The sequence below is a fragment of the Ambystoma mexicanum genome, chromosome 6q, assembly GCF_040938575.1.
Source record: "Ambystoma mexicanum isolate Mex_15411 chromosome 6q, UKY_AmexF1_1, whole genome shotgun sequence".
Lineage (NCBI taxonomy): Eukaryota > Metazoa > Chordata > Amphibia > Caudata > Ambystomatidae > Ambystoma > Ambystoma mexicanum.
The window spans coordinates 1302951174-1302972468 of NC_090937.1; the positions used below are offsets into that span (position 1 = coordinate 1302951174).

The 21295-nt window shown below is 44.6% G+C and overlaps 1 long non-coding RNA gene across 1 annotated transcript in view; it reads right to left on the bottom strand.

Moving 5' to 3' along the window:
- The window catches only part of LOC138516628 (uncharacterized), a 180747-nt gene extending 178136 nt beyond the window's left edge, over nt 1-2611 (bottom strand). The window contains exon 1 of the long non-coding RNA XR_011282291.1: nt 2024-2611. This is a non-coding gene — a long non-coding RNA (uncharacterized lncRNA). The remainder of the gene's footprint in view (nt 1-2023) is intronic.
- Nucleotides 2612-21295: the final 18684 nt, after the last annotated feature.

Genomic DNA, 21295 nt, shown 5'->3' on the forward strand with positions numbered 1-21295 from the left:
TACTTAGTTTGTCGTTATGTGTTGCTTCATGGGGCATTCCAGCTGTAGCCTTCATGGCTACATGCTCCTTACTTATGGTCTCACTGATGGATTTCTGGGTTAAGATATCTTTATTTACTGTACAAACAAAATCCTCAGAGAGAAGTGAGTTCTCTTCGAGCAAAACACTACTGATATTTTTTTTTGTTCGTTCAAACTTCCATTTCTTCTACAAATGGTAGAGTCATTCTTATTCTCTAAAGGCTGAGTACCAGCGCCGTCTGCGCCTCTACTTATCTTTGCTCTATTGATGTCAGTAACACAAGCATAAGATTTGGGCAGTTTAGGTGAAACTACACTGCTAATGCCAGGAAAGACATTATGGGGGTTTCTTCTCTGTATGTCATCGCCTCCCGAGGGCTCATATAATTTTGGTGTTTCTAGCGGACTATAGGAGTCGGATAGAGGTATATTTGAGCGTGAAGGGGCAGCTGGATTTTTAAAGATATCAAATATATCCATCATTCCCCTTTCAATAGATTTTAGATAGTGTCAATACGATCAGTAACTATTTTGTTTTTTAGAGAGATTCGACTCACCCTCAGGTGAATCATCAGGCTTATTAAGTTTCCAGTCACACTTCGAGCTTGTCTAACTTTTGGAACAGGCTTTTTTACAGGTGAATCTGTGACAAGAATAGCATCATCACCTTTCAAATTACTTTGCATTTCCATCTGGAGATCACAATCTCTCAGAAACTTTCTTGAGGATAGATTAAGTGCCTTCTGCACCTGTGCTTGTTTACATCTGTTTTTCTTTGTTTTTTTTGTTGATATTTTGATATTAAACTGGGTGTCTGCGTTATTGGCAATTGTGGGAGTCGTTGAATCAGATAAGTCAATTCCCATCTTCTGGTTACACAATAAACCAGAAGCGTGCTCCCCATTATCGATTGAGTCATTTATTGTGCACCCAGTTTCAAATGGTGCAGTTGTCATAGTATTGGGTAAAGTATCAATAATTTGACTCATTTCAGTAGGCTCCTTTAAGCCCTGGACAGCAGGAAGTACCTTCAAATCCTTTAATACAAGTCTCAGGCATTGCTGTTATAGCCATCAATATTTCAGCCATTATACGTGTTTGTTTCTTCAATTCACTCAAAATAAAGGGCTCACCAGCATTATTCAAGGGTAGATTATTATTTGCACTATCCATTATCTCCGCATCAGAGAGCTGCTCAGAATGAGAGTTGCAGCATTGAGTTGAAGCATCAAAGTGTTGCGTTAACGTTAACAAGGTTAATTCAACTGGTTCAAAAATAGGTGGGGTGTCCATAAATAAAAAGGAGGGATCATTTTTGTCTCAACTGCTCTTCTTTAGACAAGAGGATATTAACATCAGATGTATTCACCATCTTATCCCCACTATACAATGGTTAAGAGGATTCAAGCACATCACAGTCATTCGAAACAGACACAGGCCTCGCCGAACACTGTTGTGCGCACTCTACGAGGTCGTCGTCAGTATCAGAAGAACCAGGAAGGGGTAATGCTGCTGCTCTCGATAAACTCATGCGCCGGGTTTTTATAAATGCAGACGGATTTTCTCTATCTCGCTTGTTTTGCATTATCTTTCGTTTCATTGCAGCCAAAAAAACCTCAGATTACTATAGAAATACTGTAAACAGTTATACTTCGAAGTGTTCACCACACAGATCACTTTCTCGTCAAAGTTGAATTTGCGTTAACCAAATAGATGAAGCTTTTCACACATTCATTTAATTATGCCAGCAACAACGTCTGCAGGAGATGAAAGATATTGCGAGAAATTCGTGCGTACATAATTAACACCAATAATTCGCACATAAGAGCTCTGACAGAGATTTCTCAAACAATTGCTGGGCTCCCTGATTCCACCCCAAACCGCAGAAAAACTCTAGGCGCAGACAGGCAGCAACAAAGCAGAGGGCGTGACCTAACCAAGGGGAACAATCAGATTGCACTTCAGTCATTCCTCGTCGACACCCACACGCTAGATCACTTACCGAACGGTCCGGCAAACCACAAAGCAGCAAATCCTCAGCTGCAAAAGTACCAACACAGGGGCGCAGTAAACAGTCCTAAACATTCCATGAAAGCTTCCTGAACACAGTCTGCCACGCGAAACAGGCCGGCGGACTGCAATTCAGCAATCACGCCGCTCAAGCAGCACCTGCCCCAAAGCACGGTTTACGAGCGAAACACTCGACAGTGTTTCCAGGTCAGTCACGTACAAATGCGAATTCCTTTACGCGGCAACAACAGTCAGGCAAGCCCATGCAAGTATCACATTACCATTGCGATATTAAACTAAATTACACATTTCACCATAAGGTCCTGCTGAGCAGCAAACAGGACCACTTCCTAGGAGCGCGTGGGCTAGTGTATTTGAGGATTTCGTGTCGTTGGGGGCGTGGCCAAAATGTAACGTCCCAGAGGCATACAAATAATGGAAGTAATGGAGGTCCAGGGAGAGTCTCCTCACAGCCACAGCAAACAGGACCGCTTGCTAGGAGCCTGATTGCTAATTCAAACGTAACCCATTTGCATGTGAACGGAGCTGGGTAATGCAAAACGGACAGTAGTTCTGCATGCGAATGGCGCCAGGTAAGAGCCACAGAACAGCAGTTCCAAAACGATATTTACAGGAATTAGAACATACTTATTGGTTGTCTAGGTCATAAGATGCAATGGGTACTTTTAGAGCAGACATGCACCTGGACGGTCTGACCGCGGATCAATAAATATAATTCTAGGCTAGTGGAAGCCTTTTAGATTGCAAAGTACTACAATAGAGGAACTGCGAACGCCTTGAGAAGGAATGCCGCATGCTTGTGCATCCCTGCTCGAACTGGTCTATAGGCCCATGGCCGAACCACAAACGCAAAATGCTAGTGCGCGCCCGTTTTTTGGTCAAAGAGGGCCCCTTTTTTGGCCAACGTGGGCCAGTTTGACGAGTTACTTCACAATGCGTCTAGTAGTTTTGACCGTTTTTAATGAATAAATATTTTTTAAATTGCACAATTTGGATTACATTCTTATAAAAAAAAACTCCCCCTTGGGTACTATTCTCAAACAGCCTGTCCCTAAAGGAATGAATTGCCACTTGCAACTGTGGGACACTTTTTAATTGGTGCCTTAGACAATTTTATGCCCCAGTGCGGCCGTGTTTGCACGTCACACAGTGAGGAAGGCAGAGAGTTCATGTAAGTGGGGCAGAAGACTACTTGCATCCCTTCTGGCGCCTGAAGGTTAGGTGACAGGCGATTTATGAGTAAGGAAAGATATTTCAAGTTCACACAGCATTTATTTCTGTTTTGTTAATTGAACACAAAACCTAATACAATTCTGCAAAGGTGTATGGTAGCCAATGAAGGCCATGGGCTCAGTGTGTTATAGGCATGGCTACTAACAAGTGCAAGACGTGCTATTGTATGCCGTTTCATATTCAATTAGATATTCTGTCAATCTAGTGAATAAAGAAATGACATGATGGCAGTGCAAGCAAAGAATGTCTGTCATGCAAAGGAATATGGCTGTCCTGAGTAAGGCACTTTCAGTATTGGAGATGGAAGAAGCAAGAGACCACTTAGTCTGTGTCGGCATGTCAGGTGCTACAGTATCTGGCGGAATACCCATATAACCCGGCCAGATCTTAGGTCTCAAGAGGTCACCACAGCCACCCACCATCATGACCGTAGATTTAACTGTATTCCTTTTTAGTGGGGGGCCAACCCTCCGCTTACAGAATACGCTAGACTAGAGTGTATATGTGTTTAGTGTGCATTTGGAGCGTCATCAGATTTTGAGGGTGATTCAGAGGCCACCAGCCCATGTGTCAAAAAAAAAAAAAAAAATAGGCCCAAAAGAGTTAAGGTAGAGGATGAACAGATTTATTAAAGCTTGGGGAAGAGTCCGAAGCTCCTTAGCAAACCACACAGGTAGGTCACTGGGCTAGGCTGGGAGACCAAAGGTCAAAGTGAGACAGACTCAATGCAGTCCGCCAGAAAGCTGTGGATCCAAATCCAATGTGGATGATCTGGAGGCAGCTAATAAAGAGATTGTGCTGGTCGAGTTTTAAGGACCACAGAAATATTAAGCATGATCAATTGCGCAACGGGCATTATTCCAATACTGAGATGAACATTTCTTGGTTCGCTTTCCTGGCCTCATCCCGGCGTGTTGTCCATCCAGACAGTTAAACTCTGCAGCATGATTCTGTAGCTCGGCAGTGGCTGTATAGTACATCAGCTCAGCAGTTGTAGGTAACAAAAATTAAGTCATAGTTGATGGTTCCTCAGAGGTAGAGTATAGCTTTACAATTTGTAGTTAACATCTCTAAACACTAATGAAACACCAACGGAATGCATTTTTCCTTCTCAGTATTAAAGGATACATATGTAGACCCAAGTAGCTGAACAGGACAGTATTTCCATGCTGGTTGTGATAGTTGGCCTAGTCTAGCATTTTCCGGTGCATTTGGATACTAGTTTTGCTTTTCAGCTATAAATGTAGGCCTCCAGGTCCCCAAATGCAACAAACGCGGCCCGGCAGGATGGGCTACTACACCAGACATAAGACAAGTTCCAATCTCACATCATTTCAAGATTGCACTCATTCGAGAGGTTCCATTTGGTACACAATACTGGATCAGATCTCCAAGGCCACACTACTCAGCACTCACCTCGTTTAAAAAAGGTACACAGGTTCAGGTAAAACCAGGCGTCCTTAGCGGGTCGCACGAGCGGAACTCATAATGAGGCAGTAGGGAGTTAACGGGGACGGCAGCTCTACCGGCCCCGTTAACCTCCTACCGCCAGGGTCATAATGATCCCCAATGAGATGGACAGACAAAAGGTTCACTTAGAAGGACAAGGTGGGGATGGGGATAAAGAGGCTCACAGGCAGAATAAACAGGTTATGGAGAGAAAGGCAGACTGCATCTGGATTCCTTTGTTGGTGGTTTGATAGCTGTTCTCCCGTTGAAGCTATATTCATGTGAGAAGTACATAAGCTCACCTTCTCCAGTATTGGAGCTTTCATAGATTGACGTGCTGTATGAATATTCCCTATCGTAAGGTTGGGAATCCTCGGTAACAGAGCAATTTATCTTTGTATTAAATTGAAATGGCAGTCACTATAGTGCTCTAGTAGAGTGATATTGCACCACAGCCAATAGAAAGGACTCCCTTAGCTCCACCCCTATGATATGAGTAATTTATAATGCGCCTGTACACAAGTGTTTCTAGGCGCGGCAAGACAAGGCAGGGTAGACAGTGGGAGGACAAAACAAATGATCTTACTAGGACTTGTGTCATTCAGATCATGCAAGTGCGAGGATGAGGGAAGAGGACAAGTGCTGAGGAGGTAGGGGGTAGAATGCAGTGTCAAGACACGGTAAGTACTGCCAGATGCGGTAAGTGCTGCCATAGTGGTGGCTCAAGTAAGTGCAGAGAGGCAGGGGACTGTAGGGTTGCAGATAGAGTCCCCAAGTGGGTGGGAAATCCGCAGGCAATGCAAGGGGCTACTGGTCTTGCAGGAGCCTGGTGCCCAAGAGGTTCAGTAGGGTGGTCAGGTAACCAGTTAGTGCAGCAGACAGGAGCAACTGCAGGGGAGAGAGAAAAAGCAGAAGCAAAAAGGAAGGTCTTGAGTTGCTTCCAGAACATTAGGTAGTCCTGCTAAAGTTTGAGAGAGGCAGGGCGGCTGTTCCAGAGGGAAACTCCAGCCAAGGAAAGAGATCTACCCACCCACTCTCTGCCTGGAGAAGCGTCTGACCCTCACAGAGTTGGAGGTGGATGGGTGGAGGGCTCGAGAAAGAATATGCTTAAGAAGAGATAGTTCGATGTAGTGTGGTCCCCAGCCCCAGAAAGCCTTGTTGACAATGCAGAGGGTCTTGAACATGATCCTTGCAGCCACTGGAATAAAACAATGGTTAACAAATATTCTTAAGCATGCAAGTACTTTTCAACCCGCCAATGCAAAGTAAATGAACCCTTTCCCAGCTACTCAAGTTATAGAATGTGTGACTTTTGTTGATGGATAGTTAAAGCACAAAGTCAGAGGTTAGAAAAGTCTTTCAGGGAGCCAAGACAGCCAATGTCAATTGAGCAAAGTCTAGGGGAGCTGCAGCAATTCTTGAAGTTAAAGGAATGGTTCGGTCAAAAAATGTTATTGCCCCTACGGGTCAGCCATGTGTTTTTAAGCCTAAGTCGCTCGATTTTAGAAAAATTTCCTATTGACCTTACCCGAGTTTTCGTCCATTAAACGCACGCGAAAACAGGTATCAGGGAGCTGCCATTTTGTGATAATCCTATCATTTCCCCCATCGCCCTGGCTGACCTGCTTTTGCGGCACTAAATCATATCCCCCGCCCCTGAGCCTGACATTATCAAAACATTCATATTTCCCGCCTCTCTCCGTGACGTTTCTGTGCTGCGTAGGCAAACGCGCCCAGTCGTCTTCTACGTGACTTCACACAGAACCCGGAAACCAACACAGATCAACTCACAACACAGCGCGCCACAATTTGGAATATGAAACTGTACTTTAAAATCAAACAGCAACACGGTACATTTGGTAAAGTACATTTATTTTACATTAAATGTTTATAGAATATTCAGCAATTTCCATATGAACTCCGAATGCCATTTATTTTCTTTTATCTCTATCCGCAAATCCGTAAAAGTTTATCGTGAGTCACGCGCTGTTCCTTTATGGTACACAGGGTGTTGGTTTTCGTTAAAAAAAGCACTTTGGTCGCACGTTGAACCGCAAGGCTGTTCCATCAAGTAGGCACTAGGCCAGCATAAAGGTTGATATGTTGCTTCTAGGCGCTAGTACCGCGTAAGGGCATATGGGCCCTTGGCGATCGTCCCATAAAATCATCAAAATGGTGCATTTATTTACATTAAGCTGCAGCTGGCGGTTGAAAAAACCATCTGCCGGTGTCTGAAACTTGTAGCAGTAGGGAAGGATATACCTGTTTTGAAAACATAAAATTTATAATAGTCTCGCCAGCCAATCTTTATTAATATTATTCATTTTATTTATTACGGCCGAGCTGAAACTATTTGCTTTCAAGGATAGTGCAATTGAGTATGTTCGGCTATAAAATCAATGCGAAAAGTAACAAAATAAATCGAGGTTTGTACACAATGAGAAACAACTTTTTGTCTACATGCATGTGGAATGTGGACCTGCATGCCCATGTGCCCGCCACAAGGACGATCCTACAAACGTTTTCCTAGCTCTTCATTCATTCATTTATTCATGCATCCATTCATTAATTCTTCATTCCGGTATAAAAGCGTCTAAAGAGTTACTTACATTATATTTCCATTGTGTCTCTGCGTAATGCAGTCCGTAAATCCCACTGTGCTCTTGACAACGATTTTTCGTATACTGAACTAACATGAAACTCGGTCTAGTTTCAGAATTTTCTGCCTTATCGTCTCTTACGTTATTGCACCCTCCCCCTTCAAATGAAGTTCTTTTGGCATGGTCCCTGTCTCTCAAGGTCAAAAAAACAATAGAACCTTATACTGCCAGTGTGAGTTGTGGGCCTCTTCAGGGCGCGAGCTGAAAATCAAAGCCGCTGACCTTCACTAGAAATGAGCATACATTCTTTCTTTGCAACATCCCTGTAAGAACTTGAAGTTTCGAATCCATCTATGTACTGCGCCTCAACGTGCAAATGCAAACTGGCTTCTCTCCCATCTGCAACGGCTCGCTTGGCGCGTTCTAAGGCCCCCAATTTTGTCCTCGTTGTCTGCGAGCTTTGAAGCCCCAAAGAACTATAACTATTGAGACTTTTTATTTTTTGGGGAAGGTCAGGGAAAGTATAAAGTACCCGAGGAGTTGAGTTGAAAGTGAGATTTATTGTTTGTTTGTTTTATTATTTGCAATACGCAAGCCTCCCCTCGGTTAACAGTGCACAGCATTTACATGAGATTGCGAAAAGGTCAGCAATATGAGGTGAATAGAGAGAGAATTCAAAGATGACACCCAGGTTGTTCGCCACCCAGGATGGTGAAGGTAGGGGTTAGGATTAGCGTACTTTGTATGCACACTGTACAATAACATTTATTTACAAAAAGACAATCGTATTACAATTATTTAAGCCGGGATTTGTACTTCACAACCAGCTCTCCTTTAGGTGGACATGGCACAGTGGCAATGTTGGGTGGCAATGGATCAGTGCTCTGCACAGAAACGTTCAAAATTCCATATCTGTGCTTCTCTAATGCAGCAACAATAAGGCTTTTGACAAAGTCGAACTCCATTTCCTCATAGACTGGTTTGATCACCCATTGCTTACTTCTTTTTGAAAAGGCCTCAGTGTAGCGAGGCATCCTTACATTACCCGTAGTCCTACATTGTTCACGGCTGAGATTCTCGTTATGGGCCAAGACGGCAAGTAGAGTCCTGTGTCTCATGCACTGTATGCTGAAATGCAAGCGCTTTGGCCTGTACTTTAGGCACATATTGTGTAACACCTCCAAACCTCCTGTGTGACAGAATCCTGTCAGTCCCCTCAAATCTCTTGATAGAGTTTTATCGAAAACAATCTTCTCAATGGCTTTGTGTGTCAGTGAAGATGGATTCAACCACTTCTTCTTCCATGCCTCCACTGGGGACAAAGGGCCATGTTCACATTGGTGGAAATGTAGGTTTTCTGACCAACGGTGCACGTTGGTACAGTGGTGCATCAGTGACCGCCATTTTTTAAGTAGTATTTCCACTGACCCTTCACAAGTTTTGGAGCTCCACCAAAGATGGCTGCTGATAGACTAGGACCACTCTGAAATACTTTCCAAACCTTTTTTTTCCCTGCAGCCGAGATTTTCTTATTGATTGATTTAGCAATATGCCATACGTCAAATTGATGTTTAATATGTGGGAACTGCTCCCTCATTGTCTTGGCAATTGAAACGTGTCTGCCGTGGCTATGAGGTTGTTGTACATTCCCCTCGATTGTAGATATTCCACTGATTTTATAAATCCTAGTTTCTCCATGGCCACTGAAGATGTACATTGTGTTACCTGCACGACCACCAAACTCACAATTTTCTTACTATCCATGTCCTGAAAGTGGTAGGTGCAGTACTTGGCAGAAAATCCAGGGCTGTCGCACTGTCCATCACCGGCTAGCCTGAATCGTTTGCCTTCGAATGTACTTGCTAGAGACAATTGTTCAATTTTCCAAGCATCACTAATGGCCGGAAACAGATAATCATGTTGGTATTTGTAGTACTGCGTTTTTTAAATGAAATGGAGTCCCACAAACTGAAAGAAAGACTCTAACTTTCTAAAACTGGAGCCACTAAAAAGTGATGCAGCTGCACACAGTAGATTGCCTGCTGGCAGTTTCCCCAGCATCGGTGGTGCAGACCATGAGAACGTATGATTTAATCTACAGGCGGCATTTATTTTGACATTACTGCCTTTTTTTTGACGAGTGACATGAATCAATGGCTTCCCACATACTTTCCCTCTAACGGAATGCCCACATTTCAGCATACTTATAATATTCATCAAACAACTGTCGAATACTATGTATTTGCCCTCTTTCATTAGACTGTCATCCGGCGTCAAAGTTGTTTCGGCCTGTGACGTTGAGGACATATCACCACATTTGAAAGAAATATCGCTGCTATCAAGTTCTGATGCATCGGTGAATGCTGCTGCTGGTTCATTCTCTGTCATTTCAACATCTGCTACTTCAACATTGATGGGAGAACACAACAATGTCGACAGCTTTTTTGGTGGCAATTTTTTGGCGGGTGTAGATTGTGTGAATTGATCTGCGACTACTTCAGAGCTATCTTCAATACATCCAGTATCATGTTGTTGCGGTGGTGCGGTCGCACTGTAGCAATGGTCCAATACAACTTTGCTGGATTCTCCGGACACATTCATTTCATGTCCTGGCGATTGGACATGAGCATCTCGAGTCTCAACACGCGGCGTCTGAATTAATAGTTCCTCCATAGTGTAAATGGTCTGGCAAGCAACATCTCTAATTCGCGTCACTGTCTGTGTATGTATAGTTCGGACACCCACGGGTAACTAGAGTATAGATTGGAAAAGGGGTGTTCAGTTTAAACACAAGATAAAGTATAGTACAATTGACTGGAAAAAAACATAAAATAGTCCCCAGCACAAAAACATTTCTAAAGTTATGAACTGTTTGTAACTAACCTTATTTTTGTTTCTTTTCTTTGCAACTTTTTTGACTCGACCTTCAACATCTGCACGCTGTTGCTCCGATTCGTATCCGCATGTCTCCCCTTCCTCTTGCGCTGCAATGACTATATTTTCTGTATCCGCATAGACAGCACAGAATGAGGATCCATCGACTCCCTGAAACATAGTATTTTCATTACTGTGTATCAAAATATTGTAAGCATAAAACACATGTGAGGACGAACACACAGGACATCTCAATAGCCAAACACGATTTAAACATTGTGTGGAACAATCAAACAAGTATTCGAGCTCTGATGACCTAGTTCGATGGAGTTGTCAGTATCCATACCTCTGGCTCTGCATGGACTGCCACAAATGATTGTATTGAAGAGGAGGCATCAGCAACTCCCTGAAACACAGTACTTGAGTTAGTATGGTTTTCAATATTGTAAACATAACACACACTTGGGGACGACGGCACAGGTACATATAAAGAGATAACCAAAAATGTTGCGTTGTCTAAAAGAATCAAGGAATATTTAAATATGATCAGATTTAATCGACTTATTTCTCCGATTTCTTTACATCTGCATCATCTAAATGGGATCTTGTGATTGTAGTGGAAGCTCCATCGTCTCCCTGAAACACAGTACTTGCGTTATTAGGGAAGACATTTGAACAAATGGAATCACGTTATATGATCACGCTCGATGGAGCTGTCAGTATCCATACCTCGTGCTGCTGAAGAATATCTATGGATGTTGTAAATGTGGTGCGCACTTCCGAAAGCTGTTGCGCCGATTCGTATACGCATGGTCCAGCTTCCCCTGGAATTACTTGAATGTCAGGCTCCGCATCAAGTGCGTGGGTTGACGCTTCAACAACTGCCTGAAACATAGTATTTGCATTAGTAAGGATTACAATATTGAAAACACAACACACACTTGGGGTCCACTGCACAGGTACATATCAATGGCTAACCACGAATGAAACATGCTGTAGAACAATCAAACGACAAGTGTACCAGTCCTGATGATCACGGTCGATGGAGCTGTCAGTATCCATAACTTGTGCTGCTGAAGAACATCTAGGGCTGTTGTCAATGTGGTGAACGCTTCAGCATCTCCCTGAAAGACAGTACTTGCATTAGTATGGATAACACTAATTATAACTGAAAACAAACACCAGGGGACGACAACTATGGTGTATATCAATTGGAAAGCACTAACCAAACAATTGGTAAAATAAGCACACGATACATAAAAACTATTACTTGACATGCATAAAACAAGTCTGTAGCGGAATAGCCAAGTATGATTACCTGATACGCGCTAGAAGTGGTTGATAACTGCAGGCACATCACGGATGTAGAATGTTCTTGCTTCAGATTCAGTGGATAGTCAAGCAGTTGTAAAGGTAAATTATTGTTTGATGATGAAATGGCCATGTAAACCGACAGAATACTTGAGAATAATGCTATTGAAAATGCGCAATATAGTACAGTTCCCTGTGCTCATAAATAGATTTCCTTTGGGGGTTATAAAATCGAAAAATAATTTATTGATAAATGTCATTATTCAAAAAGCTATACACTCATATCAATATCGAAAGTATTACAAGGGAGTATTACAAGGGACACAACACCTAAAATATCAATTAATCCATTCGGCTACCTACACACTACCGCAAGGCCTAAAGCTAAATCGGGACACTTGACTCACCAGTGGCGGAATGTGGATGAATAGAGTTGGAATAGCGTTTGCGAGCAATTTTCGTGTCGTTCGCCGTTTATTCTACTTCGTTACCCAAGATGTGGCGTACATGTTCGAGGAAAAGTGCCGGCTGCAGATGCGGTATCGATCACCCCTCTTGTCCTCAAAGACTTGTTGGACTCTACTTTCCAGCTCATCCAGTGGATATCTGCAATGTCTGACCCATTCTCGTATTCGATCAACAGTTTTCAGGAATACAAGCATTGTAGTGCCTTCAGATTTAGCATGGGTCTTCGAAGGGCAACCGCTAATCGAACAGGCAGGCATTGTTGAAAATTCTGAAAAGTAAATATCAAGATTATTATAAAACCTTGATGAATAAAAATGTCATAAAAAAGTAAATGAACCATACAATGCTCAATGCAAGGTTTGTTTTGGTCGCCGGAACTATACCAGGTCATCATGTGCGGCTTAGTATTTGCATAAGTTGCAGAAATGTTTTAAATTATGTGACTAAACTCTGAACATGTGACTCGTCCCTTGGATGTTCTGTCTTGCACGAACATACATACATTATAGACTGGACCCCCGAAGGGTGCAATTCGATGACAATTGACACAGATGAAAATAAATAGATCTATTGATAGCATAACAATTGAAACTCAAGTCAATAGGAATGAGACCAATGACCATAGCTCTATTGGGTACTGTAATTGCAAATAGATAGAAATGTAAAAATGACCGAAATATGACTAGGATACATGGCCTTACCTTGACCAACAAACAGTTGTATTCAGCAAGTCGAGCAGTATGTTGCAGGAGAACAGGTAGATGGCCACAGGTAGCACACTGACGAGTTTGCTCGAAGCGGTCACAGATAGCACGACGACGAGCAGATTATCATAGATCTCAGTGCTTCTCAGGTAGAAGGTTCAGGAGTTGACTTTCAAAGCACAAAGATGTTCTCATGAGACATATCAAGTGGTTTATAAAGTATTAGAAACAGGGGTGTGTTTGTGAATGAATGACGTGTGCATGTCGTGGTATTATGTGGATTGCAGGGGAGCGGCCTGCCTCAGGCGAGGCCTGCCTGGAGACACAGGGTCTGAGGAGGCCATGTGAGCGATGGCCCCTGGGTGTGGAATACCTTTTGAAGTGTACATGCTGTTTGGCACCTTGGCCATTTGCGCCTGTGACAGCCCCCCATGCCAGCACTCATCCCCGGGTGCGAACCGACCGCCTTTGATAGAGGGGGTGGGATGGATGGGCCGGTGGGCATGCAGGCAAGTGTGTGAGAGTGAGGGGCCATCAGGCCCCTCTCATCCTTTACTTCTCAGTACAAACTCGGACCAAGTGCCTCCAGTAGTGGGTTCGCCCCTTGCCCTTATGTGATGTTAACTTTGGTTGACATTCGCGTAGATGGGACCACTGAGCAGGACACGGGGCCTCCATTTTTGTACCCCCTTTCCAATCCATCTTGGTGACCAGGCCTCACTGCGCACAGCACATGGCCCCCACCCTCGTTCCCACTCTGACTGGAAAACTCCAGAGGTATTTGCAACAGCTAATAAATGTAACACATCACTCTTCCTCTTCGATCACTGTCCTGCATGTGAACCAGCCTGAACTAAGCACATAGCTCGTTCATCTCCACAAACGTGTCCTCAATACCTGCATGCATTATTTAGAATATATTATGTTAGCTTAGATAGTGACCACCCTGCTACACGGCAACCTGACCTTCACCCATTCGGAGCACAGATGTCTGACGTCCATCCTTGAATGGAGACACACTTGATTCATATAAAAAATCGAAACAACCGTTGTTAAAATATATGTGATGTTTTATTTTGTATCTTATTTTGATGACACAAAAATACAAGACTTTAGACATTGTACAGGTCAGGTTGCAGCACAGTGAGAGAAAATCCCCTGTACTGACTGCTGTCACCCGGGAACGTTTCTCTTATGGCACGAACGGCACAGGCGGGTATTACTCTTCAAACGCGGTGTCCAAGCCTCCCGTGAAGCCACCATGTAAAGGAACGATAGGCCACCAGCCTGTACCACCTGTGAAAAGGAATGAAACAAATGTTTTTAAATGACCAAGATAAGTTTAATAAACGTTTGTTGTCAATGACAATTCTTGTAACTAATGGCATTCTGCTCGGACAAATGCTATCTAGACACTGCACACTATTGAACGACTTTCATACGTTACAATGATATGTATTTCTAATTTTGGATATAGTAGAAGACCATGAAATAGGAGTGGCATGACAAGCAGAGTATACTTACTCGTTTCTCGGATTACGAGGACGAACAGTTGCGCGAAGTTCGTGCATAAGCACCATCATTATCCTCAACACGGACCGTTTGAGGCAGGCTGCCCTGAAGTCTGGCAGCTCGGTGATGCATTGCAGTCGTGGCTCGCCTTCCGAAATGTAGGCCACACATCCCGAGTTTCAACAGCAGCAGCAGTTCTCGTCTTCGGTTGGCATTAGCTCGCACCGATTGCATGTGCACCAGGTGGAAACACATTCCATGCGACTAGGTCCAGGCTCTTCAGCTGTTGAATCGTCCTCCCAACTGCCGTCTGAAGACCCATCGTTTTCGCGTGTTTCCCTTTCCAGTAGTTCCTCCTCGGTGTACTCGGGCTCGTACATGTAGGGCATTATTGTAGCCATTGTGTGTTAAACAAACTAAAATAATTTACAGCGGTGGTACTGGTATCTGTTCACACGGGCTACAAGCAACGAAGGTAGCTGACCAGAGCACAGAAACGAGTCACAGAATACTCAAAGTAACACAGAGAGAGGAATGGAATCGAAAATCTGCTGCTGTGTGTTGTGAAACGGTCTGTTTATACTTATTGAGGAAAGAGGCGTCCTGCCATTTCCATGGCGACACGTCATTAGCTGAAGCGCAGCGAATGTTGACACGAGACGTGCTTTGGCGTTGTGAAATGGGCGGTACGCGTCTGCTGATGACAGGTCAAAAGCAGGTCAGCCAGGGTGATGGGGGAAATGATAGGATTATCACAAAATGGCAGCTCCCTGATGCCTGTTTTCGCGTGCGTTTAATGGACGAAAACTCGGGTAAGGTCCATAGGAAATTTCTCTAAAATCGAGCGACTTATGCTTAAAAACACATGGCAATAAAAAATGTTGACCGAACCATTCCTTTAAGTAAAAAGTCTTGCACAATGTTTTAGAAATCTTTGCTAAAAATGAAATCAATGTTGGGCCACAAGCTGGGAGGCTTGTGAGGGGTAAAACTGCAAGCACTTCTGCAAAAGGCAACCAAGGCATGTCTTAATTGAGAGCTAGCAAGGCTACACGACAACACTGGTAAGTACCCCTTAATTTACATTACCTTAGGTCTGAAGAAATTGGTTCCAACTGGCTTCTGTTGCGGTTGTAATGTGGCAGAGCCTGTTGTTCCTGGGCCTCAATCATGGGGACAAGAGGGAGGACGTCTGGGGACTCTTGCACTACGGTTTGAAGGTCGGCGGCAGCAATGGGCAAACGTCAGATCAGCTGCACTTCTCGGTTTCAGCTTCTCGCGAATAGCACCATGCGGTTCTCTGATACCTTATGGACTTTACTCGCATCTGGGGTCCAGAACTCTGTTGCGGTGGCTCAGGCTTGGTCAGTCCTGCTTCATGGTAGTCCGGAGGATCTTCCTGGAGCTTGGGTCTGACTTAAAGACGAGACACTCGATTATGGTGTTTCTCTCCCTGGCAATCAGTTCCTGCAGCAGCAATGGAAGTACAGCCAGCTCCAATAGGATTTCCAGATGAGTTCGTCTTGGGGGTGATTGGTCCCACCAATCCAAGGGGAGAAGTCTTTCTTTGCAGGGCTTCTCTAATCGAGGCAAATTCAGAGCTTCGGCTCTGCAGCAGAACTTCACAGGGCAAATCAATGGTCCAGGAGTTGCAGCAAGTGCCTCTTCCAAGTTCTTCTTCGGATTCCTTCGTCCAGTGGTCGACTTTACCTTCCAAGCAAAAGACCTCGCCTTTGATGCAGATTTCTCCCATTCATTTGCAGCCTCGCTGTCAATCACACAGCAGGGTGGCTGTCTTCCAAGGACAGCCAGCCAATCACCTTTGGGAGCAATCCTGTAACAAAGGGGATTAAGCACAGGGAGTTTCGGGCACCTCCCTCAATTCCTGCCTTGCCAGACACGCTGGAGCCAGAGGCGGGCTTCAGCAGTGAACCCCGCCAAAGACAAAATGAACAATGGGACCAAACCTGGTTTGGCAAGCAGAGTAAATCTCAAAAAGAACCTTTCCAACAAGAAATGGTGAAAAAAGCAGACCAGGCCTTTTTGACAAAATGGGCACCCATGGGTGCTTTACTGCAGCAGCAGTTGCAGTCCTCGGTAGAAACACAATGGTAGGAAAAAGTAAACCACTGCCACCAGCCATTCATTCTAGAAAGGGTAACATAAAAATGTTACATGAGAAACTATACAAAGGGGATACTAAGTAGCCCACTAAGTAGCCCATCCAGCACCCTATTGTAAGATAGGGTGTGCTGGGTCTAGAAAGTTTTAAATGTAAGTAAAGTTAATTTCACATCACTGCTCTTGGAAACGGTGGTCAGTCAAAATGTCGAAAATAAAATGTAGAATGACAATAATGTCGAAAAAAAAATGTAGAATTCCCTTTTTTTAAATTATATATTTATTTTGGGGTCCGGGAATAAAAGAAAATAGGTAAAACAAAAAAAAAGCAAAAAAAAGGGAGGTTGGGGGGAGCGAACCCCCCAATTTCGAATAAAAAACGTCATAAAATAAAATTCGACATTTTTTTTTCTACATTTATTTTTCGACATTTTGACTTTCTACATTTTGTCTTTCTACATTATCACTATAAACCCTTGGAAACAGTAGTTTAACCAAGAGAATGTATTTAAACCTTTGGGAAATCTGAAAGACGTCCCTGGGCACTGCACTGAAGGTGCTGTGTGTCACAATGTAAAACAATGATGCCTATGGAGTTTGTCTGACTACACAACCAAAAGAAACAGTGCTCAAATCACAGAAAAATACATGAGAGAGTGGGAAAAATGTCTCACTCTCTCCAGGATAAAATTAAAAGACCTAAAGTCCAGCAAAGGCTGGGGGTCTCTAAGGTAGAAGGGAATTAGCAAATTTCGGATAACTCTCCCTAACATCGACACACAACATACAAGACTGCTCAATTTGTCATCTGTTTTGTAATAGAACACTCCGGGACCACCATCGCAGGTTAGTGGTGTGACTTGGCAATGCCACAGGGACCTCTGACTCTGCTTCCGTCCGTAGTCATGCCTCCCTCAGACAGAGCAGGCCCATTCAATGTACTCCTTCTTCCAAGAGGCCAAGATCACACAAGGATATCTCACGTGGGAGAAGGGCAAATAAAGATCCAGGGAAGCCACAGCATCAACATCAGGTACGGCGTTGACGACTACCTCTACATCTTCGTCAAAGAAGCACTCCTCAGACGGCTTAGCAGGTCAGAGCTACTTCCTCATCCACCGCTCCTCATCCACCGCTCCGTCAATGATCCACAGGATCAAATCTTCTACACCGCTGATGACCTTGTCGACTACTAAGCCTCAGTACCAGCTAATGCATGCCTCGTCAGTGATTACCATCTCCTCGTACATGACTGGTGCCCTTCAGTCACCTTCAGTACTGACAGCCTTACCCAGGCCTCCACATCCTTTTCCTCTGGCCCTTGGTGGGACGCCTGCTGTGCTGAGTCTGTTTGTGATCCCAGTGAGGATATTCTTCAGCATGCCTCGACACAGACGTCGAGGAACCAGAAGGGGATTTTTTGGATGACGACACAGAAGTTATACATTCTAGTCCCAATTCTGCCCCCAATTCTGCCATGCCTCTCCCTAAGGCTGTTTAGGCACAATAGGGCTGCCTCCAACAATTCCAGCTGGTCTGCCTCCGAGTTATGTTCTTCCTCCATTGGAACCTCCTAGGGACATCTTCATGGACATTTTGACCACTCTGCAGTCCTTGGTGTCAGAGCTACAACAAAGGCTGCCTGGTCCATCGATGCCTCAAGACCAAGACCCATCTGGGTCATTTGAAGCACCTCCTTGTCATCCCAGGGACCAGCTGCCACCTGTCCCTGTGCACAACCTTACAGACACAGAATCTTAGCATGATGTGTCTTCAGGGGGATGCTTGCACACTGTGGCGTACCAGAAGGAGGAGTCTGAAGACCGGATGACATGTTAAACAAGTCTTTAACAAAAAAAAAGAAAAGTTCCCTGCCTTTTAAACTAAAACTAAGGGTCCCTATCGAAATTAAAGTCCATGGTCCAAATCCTACCTCCTAACTGGCCCTACCACTTTAGAAAACAAACAAAGGTAGAGACTGGGACACAGTCTCTGGGTTAGACTTTTGTCTGGCTCAACACAGCAAAGTTTTCAAAAGATCAAATTTAATAGTTCAAACAAATCCGGTCTTGCTTTAGACCTTGGTTGACAAAATGAAAGGTACTTTAGTCCAGTCGCTTCTTTGCCAAGTTTCGTGGGAACATGTCTCTGGCTCTCTGACTCCCCAAAGTCTTGTGGCTCTCTGGGAGACTTGCTCCTGGTTTGGTATTAGCTTTGGATAGGCTCCCTTGGGTTTCTCAGATTCCCATAATCCCTCCAGTTTCCCTGGCTTGGATGCAAAGTATTCTAGTTGGTTTCCACAACTTGGATGTACAGAGGTAATATTTAAGTCAACTTGGTTCATAAAGGGCCCCTGCCCTGTTCGACTTCTCTGGCTTTCGCAACCTCATCAACTTTTCCAACTTGGATGCAAAGAGGGTGTCTCTCTGTCGCTCAGAATTCCAAGGGTGCCTGTCCGTTTGGGTTTCTCTGTCTTCCGAAGCCTCTGCAGTTTTTCCAACATGTATATAAAGTTTCGATTTTCCACATATGTTCTCTTCATTCAAAGTGTTCATATTTTACTTCTGCAGCTACATAATGGGTGTCTGCCCATTTGGGATTCTCAGGCTCCTGTGACCTTGTGGGTCCTCTCAATTCAAAAGTGTTTGTGCTTTCCTCTCCCAGCTACTTTCCTCTGCCAGCTACATACCGGGTGTCTACTCGTTCGGGATTCTGAGACGCCTGTGACCTCGTATGTTCTCTTAACTTTGATTCAAGTGTCCATTCCTCTCAACAGGAGTGTTTGCTCCCTCATACTGCGTCTCTTGACAGTTGATGTCTGTAGGAGAAGGCAATTAGGGATTAGTGTCCTATCTGGTTTCAACATCGATTCCTATACCCGCGGCCTACCACTTCGTCGTTGCGGTCACGCCACCGGAGGAAATGAGTGTTCCCTGTCTCCACTTCTCCCTTAAACCTTGGCTGCAGGCGTCATTCAAGCATGATCCCGTAGCCTCATAGAGGGTGGCTCCCTTGGGGGAGAAGAAACAAATTGACCAGATTTGTCATAACACACACCAACGGTACAGATGAATTAGACGACATAGTGCCACGGGATGGTGAACCAGATGAGGATCCCGCTCCGTGATTCTCCGCCGTACAAAATCGGCTCTTTTCATGCTCTGGTGTCAAGAGCCACAAAAGTGTTTGGCTTAGGTCTGGAGTAACAGAAAAAGGAGGGTATGCTCTTCCAGAAGCAAGAGCAACCCAGGTAATCAGGTGTCACTTTTCCAGTGCTTGAAGACATATGGGAGGTTGGTCTGTTGACCATGGCTAATCCCATCATCTCCGCCTCGCAAAAAGGAAAGGTTCAATAAGAAATACAAGGCGCCGGATTCCACACCTAAATGCCTCAGATCGCAAACTAGTCCAGACTCTGTGGTGTCAGCGGTAACCCGTAAACTCTTTGCCCCCCACCCGACAAAGAGGGCAAACAACTGGATGCCTTTGGCAAGCACATCATATCAACAGCCATCGCCACTATCAAGGCTAACGAAATTGCCATTCTGTCAACATACAAAAGAGAGCTTTGGTTTCAGCTGGGCCCAATTCTGGAATTTCTTCCGGATGGCAAAAAGGAAGCAGCTTTGGTCCTGCTTCATGAAGTTGAGGCTGACCATGCAATATCTGTGTCGGTTGATATTGCAAAAACCGGCTTCAAACAACTTGGTGACAGTGTTGTTTTATGTAGACATGGTTGGCTTATAGCCACCAGGTTATGGCCAGAAGTTCAAGCAAAGGTGGTAGACATGCTCTTTAATGGCATGGATCTTTTTGGCAAGAAGGTGGACAACACCCTGCAAACCATTAAGCTGGACACTGAGACGGCACGTCCACTCAGCACACTGCAACAATGCCGCCAGTCTTTTTGATCTAGAAAATCCTGCTTCTCATGAACATCAAAGGACATACATGCTCTCATACCGCTCCTAGACCTACTCCGCATCGGACAACTAGAAGGCGAAGTCCCAGTTTTACCAGGGAAACCAACGCTGCGGCAGCTCCCTGCACACTAGGAGCCAACTGGCAAAACAAACCTGACCTGTCTCAGGGGACAGCTCCCCCAATTTCACACCCCAGTGGGAGGAAGGCTTTCCCACCTCAGCGACCAGTGGTGTGTGATCACCAGAGACAGATTTGTGTTATCCCTCATCCATAACCGTCACACACTGGAGTCCTTTAGAAAAGGTTGAGAAGCATGTACCCTTACTACTAGAGGAAGTAAGATCACTCCTGTCAACAAGGGATATCAAACAGGTCCCATTGCGTCAATGGGGACAGGGAGTGTACTCCAGGTACTTTCTGGCAAAAAAGTCTGGAGGCCCATCCTCAGCCTCTGTATCCTCAACAAGTTCAAGGCCCAAAACATCAAGATGGTGACCCTGCAGCATGCCTTGTCTCAGCTACTGGTGTAGGACTTCTTTACATCCTTACATCTAGAATATGTATATTTCCACGTCCCAATTCATCAGAAGCACCGCAAATACCTGCCCTTCATGATGGCAGATCACCATTTCCAATTCAAGGCACTGCCTTTCAGTCTTTTTCAGCCCCAAGGGTATTCACAAAATGCCTTGCCCCATTGGTGGTGTACCTTTGTTGCTCAGATATATACATCTACCCGTACCTCGATGGCAGGCTGGTGTGAGCGCAGTCCCTTTCTCTGGCTACCCACCATATCGAACAGACTATCCTATGCTTACAGTTGCTATGGTTCCATGTGAATGTTGCAAAATCCTGTCTGACCCCACCTCAGTACATGCTCCATTTGGGAGCTCATCTCTACACAAACTCTTGGATAGCCGCTCCCTCGGAGGAGAGGGTGCGGTCCATTTTTGCCAAGGTCCTCTTACTCTCCCAGATGACGACGGTCTCAGTCCATCTTCTAAAGTCCCTCTTAGGGATGATTGCTTCATGCATTCATCTCCTTCA